Source organism: Rattus norvegicus, unplaced genomic scaffold, assembly GCF_021556685.1.
Source record: "Rattus norvegicus strain SHRSP/BbbUtx unplaced genomic scaffold, alternate assembly SHRSP_T2T unassigned-0000151, whole genome shotgun sequence".
NCBI lineage: Eukaryota > Metazoa > Chordata > Mammalia > Rodentia > Muridae > Rattus > Rattus norvegicus.
In genome coordinates, this window is record NW_028238872.1 from 60001 (window position 1) to 71854 (window position 11854).

Below are 11854 nucleotides of genomic sequence, written 5' to 3' on the forward strand. Positions count from 1 at the left end.
CAACCCCGCGGTTCACGGACCCTCGAGAGCCCCGCGGAGGGGGAAGGGGGGGTAGGACGGCTCCCGCGATCTCCACCGGCCGTGGGAACGCTGCCGTGGAAGGGGGGGACGAGGCGGCAACCGCAGACGCCCGAGAGCACGCGGCACGCACCACACGCGACACGACCTCGCCGCGAGAGTGGCCGGGACGTGGACGCGCGTGGGAGGGACGCACACGCGACGGAGGGCACGGGGGAAACGGAGGCGGGTGGGACCGGGAGCCCACCGCCGCCCTTCCAAACCCACCCGTCCCGCGACGACCCCTCGCGGTGAGGGGGGTACCGCGCACGCGGGCGTGTGCACGGCCCTTCCCCGCCACCTGCCACCAGAAACCCAATCTCCCCCACAAGCTCCGCACAGCGGCAGGTCGACAGAGCCCCGTCCCGCGTGATCCCTCCTCGTACTCGGAGCGGGGAGGCGCGGGTCGCGGTAGGCGAGAGAGCAAACGCTGCGCGCAGAAGGCTGAGGTCAGGGCGGGCAGCCGAGGGGACCATCCGGGAGAAGCCCCTCGGAGATCGTAAAGCCCTTTCCGAAGATAGCTAGAGAAGGCAAATTCCTCACTGAGGGCGGGACGAACCCAACACCGACGAGCAGCCAAGGGCTCCGTGCACGCAACGGGAAACGAGCAACAGGCGCGGGACAGAACGGGAAGGACCACGCGCCAGCTGGTGGGGGGTCTGCGGTATCGGCAAAGGTCTCTTTCTCCGGGGTCTTCTTGAGCATTCGCGGACCGGGGGGACCTGCGACAGGTCCCCGCCGAGAGCCAGGCCTCTTCAAGGCGCACACAAAGGAGGAGCCTTGACTTGAGGGAGTCCGGTCTTTAAAAAGGGCCAGCCGCGATCGCTCAGCACCACCCTAACCGCGCAGGGCCCGCGGGTGAAGGCACCAAAAACATAGGCACGGGGTGGGCGCTCACCCAACGGAAGGAGCCTTTTAACCGCACACTCAACTCCTCGACCCCCCCCCTTTCTGTCACCGTGCAGAAAGCCGGCAACTAGGACAAGGGAAAGCGTAAAGGCACAAGCACCATGGAGCACAGGAGGCACGCCGGGGAGCGGGAAGCGCCACCGCCAACTCAGAAGCGGGCACCTTGGTGGTCAAAGCCCGGAACGCTCCAGGAGCACCGCAAGGCTCACACAAAGCAGGGCGCGTGCACACACCATTCGGGAAGGGTATGCACCGCAGCGGGTCTACCACCTTCCCCCGGCACGGGGGAAGAGGGCCGCGAAGCAGTGAACGGCGTGGGGGCAAGCGCCCCCGACACGTCCACAGGGACACCGCGAACCACAGCAACAAGTGTGCGCGGGTCAGCGCTCGTGCCGGACAGCCGCACCCCTGACTTCCACACACCACCCTGCAAAGGAATGGGGAGGAGAGACGAGGGGCCCGCTGGCAGAACGAGAAGAGCGGTCGCCATTCGCGCTGAATGACCATTCGCCATGAATGTCCGTCCCTCGCCTGGCGCGGCTTAGGCCCCGGCCCGAAGAGAACGCGGCAGCACCACATCGATCCAACGGGAGCGAGACACGCCATGCATCGGGAACAACGGGCGTGAGAGCTTTCTAACAACGCACTGGACGGGAATACGAGCGAGAAGAGCGAGAGAGAGCACGGGAAGAAGTCGCTAACACTGCCACACACACAAAAAAAAAAATTTACCCTTCTCGAGGGCGAGAAAAAAAAGGAAGCGTTGCACTCGGGAGGCACGTGGCGTGGAAGAACGGGACTCAACGGGCAGCGGAGGTTCGGGAACTCCTTCAAAAAAAAAAAAAATAAAAAATAAAAATAAAAAAATAAAATCCCCTTCGAAGGAGAAAAGGTGCAACTCGGGAGGCACACAGCAGGAAAGAAAGGGACACACCACCAAGCAGCGGAGGTTCGGGAACTCCTTCCAAAAAAAAAAAAAAAAAAAAAAAAAAAAAAAAAAAAAAAAAAAAAAAAAAACAAATAAAAAAACCGGTCGGCCGCAGAGGAGCACGCCAGGGGGTCACTAGCACCAAACGGGAAAACCCTTCCAGTCGCACTCGGCACCAACGACTCCTACCGGTAACGGACGACAACCACCACGGGGAAATCGGGAACGCCTGACACGCGGGACGGTTGTCATAAAGCTGCCCCACAGAGCACAGGCAAGCAAGCACGGGAAAGCAGGAAGCGCGTACTCATGGGGGGACGCTAAGCTTCGAGCATCGAAGAGGCCCATGCGCAGAAGAAAAGAGCTAGGGCTGGACAAGCAAACAGCCTTGGTGCAAGCCTCTTCCAACGTCCTTTAATGACAAAAAGAGTCAAAAGGACAGCGTGTCAGCATATATCTCCAGGTACAATAAGGACAGATAGCAAAGATGAAAAGTGTAAAAGACACAGGGATAAACATGACAGGCCACACGGAACGTCTGGAAGTCATGTTCGGTGACGTGTCCCCAAGAGGTCCCCATGTAGAAAGAGAACCGGACCGCAAAGGAACAACTGGTCGACCTTAGAACCCTGAGTGCTCACAGACCGAGGAGGCCATGGTAGATAGCCTGGAACACAGCTTCCCCTCGGCCTCAGAAGTCCATGCTCCCGCTGGCAGGGACCGGGGAGGATCCTGGAAAAAATAAAGTCTCGGAGGCGCCCCCTAGCCGGGACACCTCGGCTCGGAGGGCGGGGACACAGCACCCTCTCGGCCTCAGAGGTCCAGGCTCCCGCTATCAGGGACCGAAGGGACTCCTGGAAAAGAAAAAAAAAAAATCCGTGGCGCCACCTAGCCGGGCCACCTCGGCTCGGAGGCCGGGGACACAGCACCCTCTCGGCCTCAAAAGTGTCTATGGTCCCGCTGGCTGGGACCGAAGGGACTCCTGGAAAAGAAAAAAAAAAAAAACTCCGTGGCGCCCCCTAGCCGGGCCACCTCGGCTCGGAGGCCGGGGACACAGCACCCTCTCGGCCTCAGAGGTCCAGGCTCCCGCTATCAGGGACCGAAGGGACTCCTGGAAAAGAAAAAAAAAAAAAAAAAACTCCGTGGCGCCCCCTAGCCGGGCCACCTCGGCTCGGAGGCCGGGGACACAGCACCCTCTCGGCCTCAGAGGTCCAGGCTCCCGCTATCAGGGACCGAAGGGACTCCTGGAAAAGAAAAAAAAAACTCCGTGGCGCCCCCTAGCCGGGCCACCTCGGCTCGGAGGCCGGGGACACAGCACCCTCTCGGCCTCAGAGGTCCAGGCTCCCGCTATCAGGGACCGAAGGGACTCCTGGAAAAGAAAAAAAAAAAAACTCCGTGGCGCCCCCTAGCCGGGCCACCTCGGCTCGGAGGCCGGGGACACAGCACCCTCTCGGCCTCAGAGGTCCAGGCTCCCGCTATCAGGGACCGAAGGGACTCCTGGAAAAGAAAAAAAAAAAAAAAAAACTCCGTGGCGCCCCCTAGCCGGGCCACCTCGGCTCGGAGGCCGGGGACACAGCACCCTCTCGGCCTCAGAGGTCCAGGCTCCCGCTATCAGGGACCGAAGGGACTCCTGGAAAAGAAAAAAAAAACTCCGTGGCGCCCCCTAGCCGGGCCACCTCGGCTCGGAGGCCGGGGACACAGCACCCTCTCGGCCTCAGAGGTCCAGGCTCCCGCTATCAGGGACCGAAGGGACTCCTGGAAAAGAAAAAAAAAAAATCCGTGGCGCCACCTAGCCGGGCCACCTCGGCTCGGAGGCCGGGGACACAGCACCCTCTCGGCCTCAGAGGTCCAGGCTCCCGCTATCAGGGACCGAAGGGACTCCTGGAAAAGAAAAAAAAAAAAAAACTCCGTGGCGCCCCCTAGCCGGGCCACCTCGGCTCGGAGGCCGGGGACACAGCACCCTCTCGGCCTCAGAGGTCCAGGCTCCCGCTATCAGGGACCGAAGGGACTCCTGGAAAAGAAAAAAAAAACTCCGTGGCGCCCCCTAGCCGGGCCACCTCGGCTCGGAGGCCGGGGACACAGCACCCTCTCGGCCTCAGAGGTCCAGGCTCCCGCTATCAGGGACCGAAGGGACTCCTGGAAAAGAAAAAAAAAAAAACTCCGTGGCGCCCCCTAGCCGGGCCACCTCGGCTCGGAGGCCGGGGACACAGCACCCTCTCGGCCTCAGAGGTCCAGGCTCCCGCTATCAGGGACCGAAGGGACTCCTGGAAAAGAAAAAAAAAAAAAAAAACTCCGTGGCGCCCCCTAGCCGGGCCACCTCGGCTCGGAGGCCGGGGACACAGCACCCTCTCGGCCTCAGAGGTCCAGGCTCCCGCTATCAGGGACCGAAGGGACTCCTGGAAAAGAAAAAAAAAACTCCGTGGCGCCCCCTAGCCGGGCCACCTCGGCTCGGAGGCCGGGGACACAGCACCCTCTCGGCCTCAGAGGTCCAGGCTCCCGCTATCAGGGACCGAAGGGACTCCTGGAAAAGAAAAAAAAAAAATCCGTGGCGCCACCTAGCCGGGCCACCTCGGCTCGGAGGCCGGGGACACAGCACCCTCTCGGCCTCAAAAGTGTCTATGGTCCCGCTGGCTGGGACCGAAGGGACTCCTGGAAAAGAAAAAAAAAAAAAAAAACTCCGTGGCGCCCCCTAGCCGGGCCACCTCGGCTCGGAGGCCGGGGACACAGCACCCTCTCGGCCTCAAAAGTGTCTATGGTCCCGCTGGCTGGGACCGGAGAGGAGGGAAGAAATAAAAAAATAAAATAAAATAAAAAAATTAAAAAAAAAAAATTGGAAAAAAAAAAAAAAAATCCGGGACGGGGCCCAAGCCTTCTGGTCGACCTCATCCAGCTGCCACCAACCCCTCCTTGTGTCCCAATAGGTCGTACAGCCACCCTCCTCCCCTGAAGTTCTCCAGGTACAACCTCCTAGCTAGAGATGGTCCCCAGACAGGACGGCGTCTCCGTCGCGCACCCGCCTGCTTGCCTGTCACCCTCTCACCCTGGCCGGCTCACCACAGGCACTTCCCCGTCCTTTGTCACCAACCGGGGGACAGGAGCGTTGCGGAAACTTGTCGCCACTAGGTGTCGCCCGACAGCGATCTCGATCAAGCAAACCAATACAGACTGTCACGCGCCGCCGCCGCCACACACACTCATTCCGTCTCTCCGGAGTGACCTCCCTAGCTCAGGGGGACACTCACCCACGCACAACGGGGCAGGTACCCACCACTTCTCCCGAATGGCACAAACGGTCCCGGTTGTCCCGCCGGAACACAGTGAACGCGGGATGGACTCGGGGCCAACCCCCTCAGGCACCCAGAAAAGGAAAGTAGGACGGAGCGGTGAAAACAGGCCACCTCTAAGTGAAAGGACATGCACTCTCGAATCGGTTAACAATTAGCAAGGAACAGGCACAGTTAGGAAAAGGGAGCGTCCAAACTCCGTCGTGAGGGGAGGGTGGCGGCGACCTCAGTTCCACACCATTTTTAAATGGCTCACTCATTTTTAAAACCCTCCACCGATCCCGATGGGGGGAGGGGGGGTTGTTGTTGTTCTCTGTTCCTCGCTGCCACCGCCAGCCGGCACTCACCAAACCACACACCTGCCACCCTCTTTGGAAGACTAAACACAGAGAGTAAATTAAAAGAATGGTGGAATGATGGTGGAATGGTTAAAATTCCCGTGATTTGTTTTCACTCTGATCAAAACATACTTATTTTGTGCATTTGCATTCCCTTGTTCACACGTGCCTCTGTGTGTGTGGTGGGGGGGGGAGGGAGGGAGGGAGGGAGGGAGGGAGGGAGGGAGGGAGAGAGAGAGAGAGAGAGAGAGAGAGAGAGAGAGAGAGAGAGAGAGAGAGCCAATTTAAAAAATAAAAACATGGTTAAATACAGCCACTTTGGGAAGATTGCTAGAGAGAATGCAGTCCAGAGTATGGAGGCCAGAGCTCTGGACGCTCTAGACCACAGGTCTCCCATCTCCCATATACCAGGCACCCAGCACCACCATCCCTACTTTGTTTGCTTGTGCGTTTGTTTGCTTGCTTGTTACATTAGTTTCATCCCAAGTTAATAATTATATATTTTTTTCTATGCACGTATTTAGTTGTGGCAGGGGAACTCCTTCTTTAGGACAGGCAGACTTAGCTAGTTAGTTAGCCAGTCAAAAGTACGTAAAAAATTTATATCAACATAAATATCATTCACTAAGAAATCCTATCTGAAGAAAAAGAAAGAAAGGAAGAAAGAAGGAAGGGAGGGAGGGAGGGAGGGAGAGAGAGAGAGAGAGAGAGAGAGAGAGAGAGAAAGAGGAAAACTGGCAGACTTAGTTTTAGTGTTTTTGTTATTGTTTATTCAAGATATTGTTTCAGGGCTGGAGAGACGGCTCAGCGGTGAAGAGCACTGACTGCTCTTCCAGAGATCCTTAGTTCAAATCCAAGCAACCACATGGTGGCTCACAACCATCTGTAATGGAATCCTCTCCTTGTGTGTTGAAGACAGTGACAGTGTGCTCATAAAATAAATAAACAATAAAAAATATGTTTGAAGATTAAAGAAAAAACTCTCTCTCTCTCTCTCTCTCTCTCTCTCTCTCACACACACACAAATAAACTCTGTAATAAAAATCAATGTGACTTCATGATCAAACTTCTATAGTCAATAGGACTAGAGAGAACACATGTCTGTAAAATAAAAGCAGAACCTTTTCTGCTTTGTTTTGTTTTGCCTCAAGGTACGTTTCTTTTGGTATAGCCCAGGCAGTCATGGAACTTGCTCCGTAGACTTATCTAGCCTCAAGCTCACAGAGGTCCACTCTGCCTGCCTCGGCCACCCACACAGCTCTCTCTGCTGACTATATGTCTGCATGCCAGAAGAGGGCACCAGAACCTAGGAGGACACACCACATGGCTCCTGAGAATCCAGGTTTTGACTTTAAAAAAAAAAAAAAAAAATTCTGACAGCATAGAGGGTAGATATCTGCCTGCCAGGCTCTTCTAGTGCTGTTTAAGGTGGGGTAATAGCCATGTGAAGGAGACAAGGGGAGAGGAAAAATCGATTGGATGAGTAGTGCTGCTGAGATTAAGGAACACACACACACACACACACACACACACACACACACACACACACACACACAGAGAGACAGAGACAGAGACAGACAGAGACAGACAGAGACAGTAAGACAAAGAGACAGAGAGAGAGAGATGACAGAGGGACACACCGAGGGAAAGACATCAGGACCAGCTGAATTTCTCAAGAAAAGAAAAGAGAGAAAGGAAAAATGTTTTCCATATACACAAATCTGTATACATGATTTGTTATAGTGTCCCATTTGGGCACTTTGGATTCAACTGTGGATGGTTGGCAGCCAGCTTGGCTGACACCTGACCTCACCAAGATGGAGGCAGCCGGCCATTAGCCCTGATGTTCCAGGTCACTTCTGTTTCTCCCTTTCCCAGCCTCTAGGGAAACAGAACTTAATTAAACTCAGTTTGCACGTGCAGAAAGGTGAAGAGGCACCCAAAAGCAGCCAGAAGCCTCAGACCATCCACAGCCACATGTTCTCCTTCTGCCTATATTACTTCTAAATGATCGTATTTATTTATTTATTTATTTATTTACTTACTTACTTACTTACTTACTTACTTACTTTTTTTTTCTTTTTTTTTTTTCGGAGCTGGGGACAGAACCCAGGGCCTTGCACTTGCTAGGCAAGCGCTCTACCACTGAGCTAAATCCCCAACCCCTTACTTACTTACTTACTTACTTATTTTTGTCATACTTAAACAATCGTTCGTCCTTGAATTCCTCCTGTATGCCAGGTAGACTTAGTCAGTCAGTCAGTCAGTCAGTCAGTCAGTCATTTAGCCAGGTCAAAATAGTTAAACATAAATATCAATAAAATCAATAAAAATCAAATGCAAACCCAATAGACAGTAAGTAAAATCGAATAAACCAAAAGATACATCATAAGCACAGAGTTTCAGCCGGACATTGAAAAGCAGCAGTTACCGAAGCAGTCTCCCTCCCACAACACACACACAGCTCGACCACCACCTTATCTGCACATTTTCAGCTCCTGCTTTCTAGAGTTACCAAGTTTATACACTACAGAGTTTAGCAAAGCAGGCCGGTTCACCGCACCCCCAGGGTCAGAGAACATGCTAGACCAGCTCTAGGGGATGGGCTGGGGGGCAGGGGAGGGTGGGAAGAGGGGAAACAGGCAGACTTAGGTATTCTAGTTTTGTTCATTCAAGATTCCACTTCTCTCTGTTGTAGCCCTGATAGACAGACAGGCAGGCAGGAATATTTGTTTGTTTGGCTTGGGGTTTGGGTTTGGTCCATTTGTTGGTGGATTTTGTTTTGTTTTGTTTCATTTTGTTTTTCGGGAAGTGTGGTGACTTAGTGCCTACACAAGCCAAGGCAGGAAAAATAAATAAGTAAAGATCTCTGAAACACAAATCTGGGGTGGGCTCTAGCATGGCCATGGACACACGCATGCACAGACGCACGCACGCACGCACGCACGCACGCATTGTAGACACGCACTCAAGGACACACTGGATTCTACAATGTTTGGTTTCTGCGTGTGTGTCATACAGAACCTAACAGAATATGTAATGAACTCTGGCAGTGACAGCAGAAACAACCTATGAGAAGGCGTCCTTGCAATATTAAAATGGCAGGCTAGCCAGGTGACAGTTATCTTAACCAATCTGATGTAGGCCTCATTCACACGGCATCTAGGCCTTAACAGTTAATTGTATCTGTTTCTTTATTTTCCTCTTAGGCCATCACATTGTTTTACCTAGACCTTTAACAGCCAGCAGCTACCAGCCTACAGCTACCAGTTTCTTTCTTTTCATAAAGAAACCCTGTCTGAAAAACTAGGGGAGGGAGACAAACAGATTAACAGATCTCTCTCTCTCTCTCTCTCTCTCTCTCTCTCTCTCTCTCTCGCTCTCTCGCTCTCTCGCTCTCTCGCTCTCTCGCTCTCTCGCTCTCTCGCTCTCTCGCTCTCTCGCTCTCTCGGCGCCTGTGTTTGTGTGTTCAACAGAGGAGGCAATGGCAGATAAATGTCTGCCCCTCCTCTGTAAGCCAGGCCACTCCATTACTGCCTTTCCTTTTTCTTAGTTTGTTTGGTTTATTCCAAGTTAATTGTATCTGTTTCTTTATTTTCCTCCTCATTTCTTTAGTTGAGTCAGGGGTCTTTGCACAAAAGCCCTGGAAATCAGTACCTGGATCAGGTCTGCAGCCTGCTCACAGAGTTCTACCCACCTTCACCTCTCAAGTGATGCAATCAAAGACATGCAGCACCACACCTGGCTTCTTTTCACATGTACATTTACTTTAGTTCCAATGCTCATTCAGGTCTGAGAGACGGGGGAGGGAAGGAGGGAAGAGAGACAGAGAGTGACAGAGAAACAGTTGACAGAGAGGAGAATTGTAGGTTAATTATGTTCGGTCTCCTCAATCACGGTCTACTGGTCGCCATCGTGGCAACCATGCCCCGCAACCCTACCTTCGGTAAGATCAAGCATAATGGCGGCAACCATATAATTCCTGCTTAGTCGCACTGAACACTCCGGTCATCACTACCTGTGGAGAATTGTAAGGGGGCTCCTCTGGTCTAGAGAGTAGTACCCTTGAATGAAATGAGGATCACAGCAAGCATTATTTGTTTTGAGATATAAGATGTGGAAAGAACTATATGTGTGGATTTACAGACAGACAGACAGACAGACAGACAGACAGACAGAGAGGACAGGATAGGACAGGACAGGACAGGACAGGACAGGACAGGACAGGACAGGAGAAAAAAACAAGAACACAAACAAAAACTCAAAATGGAAGTCCGGTTCCAAATAGTCTCTGTCTGCCCTGTCGCTCTAGTGTTGGTGGTCCAGGTTATAAAAGCTTATACATGGGTGGGTGCGGGAAGTGCTGCTGGGTGTTCAGTTCAGGTCCAAGATTATTGCGGGTAACTAGACAACAAAGAAAGCAGTTAGACTGACTTCAACAGTGTTCGGTTTCTGAGTGTGTTATCACACAGAAGAGCCTAACAGAATATGTAATGAATTCTGGCAGCAACAGCAGAAACAACCAATGAGAAAGTGTCCTTATAATATTAGCAACTGCAACAAAATGGCAGACTAGCCAGCTAACAGTTCCCTAGCCATTAACTCATCTGACATAGGCCTTCTTCACGTTGCATCTAGATAGGTCTTCCTATCTTCCTCTCCAGTGCTGAGACCAAAGTGAGATCAAAGTCATGCATCACCATGGGTGCCTTCCTTTTCATTTCTTTTCTTTCATCCTAGGAAGTGAGTGTGTGTGTGTGTGTGTGTGTGTGTGTGTGTGTGTGTGTGTGTGTGTAAAGAGAGAGAGAAGGAGGGGGAGAGAGAGAGAGAGCTTTAGAGAGAGAGAGCTTTAGAGAGAGAGAGAGCTTTAAAATCAGCACTCAAGCCTTTTCTCTTCCTATCCCTATCCCAATCCCCCCCAAACCAGCAGCAAAGCCACCAGCACTCGAGAGACAGAGGAAGATGAAATCTCTAGTCTGAGAAACAAGAGGAGGTAGATAAACATACCCCCCTCTCCTTCATAATTTGTTAAAGTGTTCCCTTTGTGTTGTGTGGACTCTACTTTATTAAGCAAGTTTCACATCGTACTATCTCCAAAGAGGAGTCAACAGTCTCTTGGCGTGCAGGCAGTTGTTGCCTGCTTTAAATATTTTTTGGTGTGTTTGTTTGTTTGTTTGTTTGTTTGTTTGTTTGTTTCAAAACCGAGGGCCTGCCTGCATTCAACAGATCCAAACCCAGTTCTCAGAGGGGAAAATGGAGTCAAGTCCGAAGTCACTGGCATTTAGGTCATCGGCCATTGACAGTCATAGGAGATGGGAATATCCCATGGAGACTCACCTGGGTATGCATCAACCACATCTAAGGGCAGGCCTGGGTTAGTACGGGGGTGGTGGATGGGGAGGAAGGATCTGGAAAGAGCTTTGCGATGGGAAACTATGATCAGAATGTTGCACAGAAAACAAAATTTGTATTTAAAAAGAAAAAAAAAAAAGGCTATCCAAAAAAATCTATCCAAAAATGAAAGGAAACAAAACAAAACAAAACAAAACAAAACAAAACAAAACCGACAGCAGAACTTTACTAACTGCAAATGCTCCATCTCCCTGTATCCAACCACTCCACTCCCAGATAGGTAGATGATAGTTTGCACTTCTGTCCCAGTCGGGTTAAGAAAAGGGGAACCACCTCTGTGGAGAGCCATCTCTCCAGCCCTTGACAAGCTTTATTTAACTAAACATTAAACATGAATCAGAAACGCCAAACCCTGTACATATATGGTCCAGATTCACCCTTACTTAGAAATCCCCGAGCTGGCAGGGCGAGGCTGGGAATTGAGAGTGAGCAAAAGGGAGTCTGCCTCTTTCCCCCAGGGTGTGCTATCAACTCCATTACCATTTCCAAACAGCTGGGTGTGAGTCTAACTAAGGTTTCCTTCAGTCAGACATTTGCCAGGAGCCGGAGCCCTGACAGGACAGCGAGAGCGATGATCAGACATCATTTCACAGTGAAATCATCACTCGCTGATTTCAGGCAGAAAACTTTAGAAAACTCTAAACTCTAAAGAGGCACTGAAGCGTGCTAGGGCAGCAGCAGTACTTCCCCGACTGACCTTCAGGGACCTGCATATTCTCCAGCCCCGCCCCACCCCACCCCCTCTCAGCTAGCTCCTGTCCACCCCTCCCCTCCCCCACATACAGGGAGGAGGCCTTGTGTGTGTGGGGGGGGGGGGCGGCGGGAAGATGCAACTCTCTCTTGAGAGAGAGTTCGGGTCTCCCAAACAAATACATAACTAGAAACTTCATTTATTTACTTTATTTCATCGAGCATACCGTGGAAGA